This window comes from Salmo trutta, chromosome 29, assembly GCF_901001165.1.
Source record: "Salmo trutta chromosome 29, fSalTru1.1, whole genome shotgun sequence".
NCBI lineage: Eukaryota > Metazoa > Chordata > Actinopteri > Salmoniformes > Salmonidae > Salmo > Salmo trutta.
The window spans coordinates 13,115,763-13,121,762 of NC_042985.1; positions in this window are offsets into that span (position 1 = coordinate 13,115,763).

The following is a 6,000-nucleotide window of genomic DNA, read 5'->3' on the forward strand; positions in this document are numbered from 1 at the left end:
CGAGGACAGATGCAGAGCCTCGGTCTGACGTCATTAAAAGGTCATTTACCACCTTCACAAGTGCAGTCTCAGTGCTATGATGGGGTCTAAAACCAGACTGAAGCGTTTCGTATACATTGTTTGTCTTCAGGAAGACAGTGAGTTGCTGCGCAACAGTCTTTTCAATTTTTTTTGAGAGGAATGGAAGATTCGATATAGGCCGATAGTTTTTTATAATTTCTGGGTCAAGATTCGGCTTTTTCAAGAGAGGCTTTATTACTGCCACTTTTAGTGAGCTTGGTACACATCCGGTGGATAGAGAGCCGTTTATTATGTTCAACATAGGAGGGCCGAGCACAGGAAGCAGCTCTTTCAGTAGTTTAGTTGGAATAGGGTCCAGTATGCAGCTTGAGGGTTTAGAGGCCATGATTATTTTCATCATTGTGTCAAGAGATATAGTACTAAAACACTTTAGTATCTCCCTTGATCCTAGGTCCTGGCAGAGTTGTGCAGACTCAGGACAATGGAGCTTTGGAGGAATACGCAGATTTAAAGAGGAGTCCGTAATTTGCTTTCTAATGATCATGATCTTTTCCTCAAAGAAGTTCATAAATGTATTATTGCTGAAGTGAAAGCCATCCTCCATTTGCGAATGCTGCTTTTTAGTTAGCTTTGCGACAGTATCAAAAATACATTTCGGATTGTTCTTATTTTCCTCAATTAAGTTGGAAAAATAGGATGATCGTGCAGCAGTGAGGGCTCTTCGATACTGCACGGTACTGTCTTTCCAAGCTAGTCGGAAGACTTCCAGTTTGGTGTGGCGCCATTTCCGTTCCAATTTTCTGGAAGCTTGCTTCAGAGCTCGTGTATTTTCTGTATACCAGGGAGCTAGTTTCTACAGTGCATTCGGAAAGTAATCAGACCCATTGACTTTCCACAATTTGTTACGTTACAGCCTTATTCTAAAACGGATTAAATTGTTTTTGTTGCCTCTACACACACTACGCCATAATGACAAAGCAAAAACTATTTTTTTTAAGTTTTACAAATGTATAAAAAAATAAAAAATGAATATCACATTTATGTAAGTATTCAGACCCTTTACTCAGTACTTTGTTGAAGCACCTTTGACAGCGATTACAGCCTCGAGTCTTCTTGGCGTATGACACTACAAGCATGGTACACCTGTATTTGGGGAGTTTCTCCCATTCTTCTCTGCAGATCCTCTCAAGCTCTGTCAGGTTGGATGGGGAGCGATGCTGCACAGCTATTTTCAGGTCTTTCCAGAGATGTTCGATCGGGATCAAGTCCGGGCTCTGGCTGGGCCACTCAAGGACATTCAGAGACTTGTCCCGAAGCCACTCCTGCATTGTCTTGGCTGTGTGCTTAGGGTCGTTGTCCTGTTGGAAGGTGAATCTTTGCCCCAGTCTGAGGTCCTGAGCGCTCTGGAGCAGGTTTTCATCAAGGATCTCTGTACTTTTCTCCATTCATCTTTGCCTCGATCCTGACTAGTCTCCCAGTCCCTGCCGCTGAAAAACATGTCATGTGCCTTTTATTGAGGAGTGGCTTCTGTCTGGCCACTCTACCATAAAGGCCCAATTGGTGGAGTGCTGCAGAGATGGTTGTCCTTCTGGAAGGTTTTTCCATCTCCACAGAAGAACTCTAGAGCTCTGGCAGAGTGACCATCGGGTTCTTGGTCACCTCCCTGACCAAGGCCCTTCTCCCCAATTGATCAGTTTGGCCAGGTGGCCAGCTCTAAGAAGAGTCTTGGTGGTTCCAAACTTCACCATTTAAGAATGATGGAGGCCTCTGTGTTATTGGGGACCTTCAATGCTGCAGAAATGTTTTGGTACCCTTCCCCAGATCTGTGCCTCAACACAATCCTGTCTCAGAGTTCCACTGACAATTCCTTCAACTTCATGGCTTGATTTTTGCTCTGACATGCACTGTCAACTCTGGGACCTTATATAGACAGGTGTGTGCCTGTCTAAAATCATGTCCAATTAATTGAATTTACCACAGGTGGACTCCAATCAAGTTGTAGAAATATCTCAAGGATGATCAATGGAAACAGGATGCACCTGAGCTCATTTTCGAGTCTCATAGCAAAGGGTCTGAATACTTATAAGGTATTTATGTTTTTATTTGTAATAAATTTGCAAGCATTTCTAAAACCTTTTTTTGCTTTGTCATTATGGGGTATTGTGTGTAGATTGGTGAGGATTTTTTATTTATTTAATCCATTTTAGAATAAGGTTTTAACATAACAAAATGTAGAAAAAGTCAAGGGGTCTGAATTCTTTCCGAAGGCACTGTATGTCACTGGACCCTTATGATCACTCGGCTAAGCATGCCTCTCCTTAATGTCAATATGCCTTGTCCATTGCTGGTCTAGTTTGTGTTTATTGGCTTATTTCACTGTAGAACCTTGAGCCCTGCTCATTATACCTTATCCAACCTTTCAGTTCCACCACCCACACATGCGATGACATCCCCTGGTTTCAATGATGTTTCTAGAGACAATATCTCTCTCATCATCACTCAATGCCTAGGTTTACCTCCACTGTATTCACATCCTACCATACCTTTGTCTGTACATTATACCTTGAAGCTATTTTATTGCCCCCAGAAACCTGCTCCTTTTACTCTCTGTTCCGGACGTCCTAGAAGACCAATTCTCATAGCTTTTAGCCGTACCCTTATCCTACTCCTCCTCTGTTCCTCTGGCGATGTAGATGTGAATCCAGGCCCTGCAGTGCCTTGCTCCACTCCTATTCCCCAGGCGCTCTCTTTTGATGACTTATGTAACTGTAATAGCCTTGGTATCATGCATGGTAACATTAGAAGCCTCCTCCCTAAGTTTGTTTTATTCACTACTTCACTCCGCCAACCCGGATGTCCTAGCCGTGTCTGAATCCTGGCTTAGGAAGACCACCAAAAACTCAGAAATCTCCATCCCTAACTACAACATTTTCAGAAAAGATAGAATGGCCAAAGGTGGTGGTGTTGCAATCTACTGCAGAGATAGGCTGCAGAGTAATGTCCTACTATCCAGGTCTGTACCCAAACAATTTGAACTTCTACTTTAAAAATCCACCTCTCTAAAAACAAGTCTCTCACCGTTGCCGCTTGCTATAGACAACCCTCTGCCCCCAGCTGTGCTCTGGACACCATATGTGAACTGATTGCCCCCCATCTATCTTCAGAGCTCGTGCTGCTAGGTGACCTAAACTGGGACATGCTTAACACCCCAGCCATCCTACAATCTAAGCTTGATGCCCTCAATCTCACACAAATTATCAATGAACCTACCAGGTACAACCCCAAAGCCGTAAACACGGGCACCCTCATAGATATCATCCTAACCAACTTGCCCTGTAAATGCACCTCTGCTGTTTTCAACCAAGATCTCAGCGATCACTGCCTCATTGCCTGCATCCGTAATGGGTCAGCGGTCAAATGACCTCCACTCATCCCTGTCAAAAGCTCCCTGAAACACTTCAGCGAGCAGGCCATTCTAATCGACCTGGCCTGGGTATCCTGGAAGGATATTGACCTAATCCCTTTAGTAGAGGATGCCAGGTTATTTTTTAAAATGCCTTCCTCACCATCTTAAATAAGCATGCCCCATTTAAAAAATGTAGAACCAGGAACAGATATAGCCCTTGGTTTTCTCCAGACCTGACTGCCCTTAACCAACACAAAAACATCCTGTGGCGTTCTGTATTAGCATCGAACAGCCCCCGTGATATGCAACTTTTCAGGGAAGTTAGAAACCAATATACACAGGCAGTTAGAAAAGCCAAGGCTAGCTTTTTCAAGCAGAAATTTGCTTCCTGCAACACAAACTCAAAAAAGTTCTGGGACACTGTAAAGTCCATGGAGAATAAGAGCACCACCTCCCAACTGCCCACTGCACTGAGGATAGGAAACTCTATCACCACCGATAAATCCACTTTAATTGAGAATTTCAATAAGCATTTTTCTACGGCTGGCCATGCTTTCCACCTGGCTACCCCTTCCCCGGTCAACAGCACTGCACCCCCTACAGCAACTCGTCCAAGCCTTCCCCATTTCTCCTTCTCCCAAATCCAGTCAGCTGATGTTCTGAAAGAGCTGAAAAATCTGGACCCCTACAAATCAGCCGGGCTAGACAATCTGGAACCTTTCTTTCTAAAATTATCTGCCGAAATTGTTGCAACCCCTATTACTAGCCTGTTCAACCTCTCTTTAGTGTCGTCTGAGATTCCCAAAGATTGGAAAGCAGCTGCGGTCATCCCCCTCTTCAAAGGGGGGGACACTCTTCACCCAAACTGCTACAGACCTATATCTATCCTACCCTGCCTCTGTAAAGCCAAGTCTTCGAAAGCCAAGTCAACAAACAGATTACCGACCATTTCAAATCCCACCGCACCTTCTCCGCTATGCAATCTGGTTTCAGAGCTTGTCATGGGTGCACCTCAGCCACTCTCAAGGTCCTAAATGATATCTTAACCGCCATCGATAAGAAACAATACTGTGCAGCCGTATTCATTGACCTGGCCAAGGCTTTCGACTCTGTCAATCACCACATCCTCATCGGCAGACTCAATAGCCTTGGTTTCTCAAATGATTGCCTCGCCTGGTTCACCAACTACTTCTCTGATAGAGTTCAGTGTGTCAAATCGGAGGGCCTGTTGTCCGGGCCTCTGGCAGTCTCTATGGGGGTGCCACAGGGTTCAATTCTTGGGCCGACTTTCTTCTCTGTATACATCAATGATGTCGCTCTCGCTGCTGGTGATTCTCTGATCCACCTCTACGCAGACGACACCATTCTGTATACTTCTGGCCCTTCTTTGGACACTGTGTTAACTAACCTCCAGACGAGCTTCAATGCCACACAACTCTCCTTCCTTGGCCTCCAACTGCTCTTAAATACAAGTAAAACTAAATGCATGCTCTTCAACCGATCGCTGCCTGCACCTGCCCGCCCGTCCAGCATCTGGACGGTTCTGACTTAGAATATGTGGACAACTACAAATACCTAGGAGTCTGGTTAGACTGTAAACTCTCCTTCCAGACTCACATCAAACATCTCCAATCCAAAGTTAAATCTAGAATTGGCTTCCTATTTCGCAACAAAGCATCTTTCACTCATCCTGCCAAACGTACCCTCGTAAAACTGACCATCCTACCGATCCTCGACTTCGGCGATGTCATTTACAAAATAGCCTCCAATACCCTACTCAAACAATTGGATGCAGTCTATCACAGTGCCATCCATTTTGTCACCAAAGCCCCATATACTACCCACCACTGCAACCTGTACGCTCTCGTTGGCTGGCCCTCGCTTCATACTCGTCGCCAAACCCACTGGCTCCAGGTCATCTACACGACTCTGCTAGGTAAAGTTCCCCCTTATGCGCTTTCGTTCCATGTGATGCAAAGCCTGTGTGAGCATTGTGCGCTAGATGAAAGAATGAACGCCTCGCACACCAGAGAGAAGTGGTGTTCAAATGGTAAGATGGAGATGGCATTTTGTTTCATTTCAGTGTTGATGTAATTTACAGATTTGTGTCCCTGTGAATAAAGCTCTACTCAAGTCAAAGTAGTCATGATTTAACTCACTGGTTGGCAGAACAATAACATACCCATTTATAAAAACTATTTATATAGGCCTTTGCAATGTTTCTGTTATTTTCTTGACCACAAACTACACTGTCTAATTTCTAACCCACAATATAGCTGAACACTGTGTGTGGGTGGGTGGGTGGGGTGGGTGGGTGTGATGGTGTGTGTAAACACATCTTGGGCTCTGAGAAGGAAGAAGGTAAACTTCCATCGACAGTGCCCGGCTTTAAATGAAGTTCAGCTTATAAAGGCTACAGAAAGCCTTCACAATGCCTTCATAAGCGCTACATACATGTGTTACAAAGCTTCTATAATCATATGTCATGCTTTATTAAAGGGTTCATAAATGTGGCATAACTGTGTGACATAATCACCAATGTCAAATGTGATGTAACCCACTATGTGGAAACA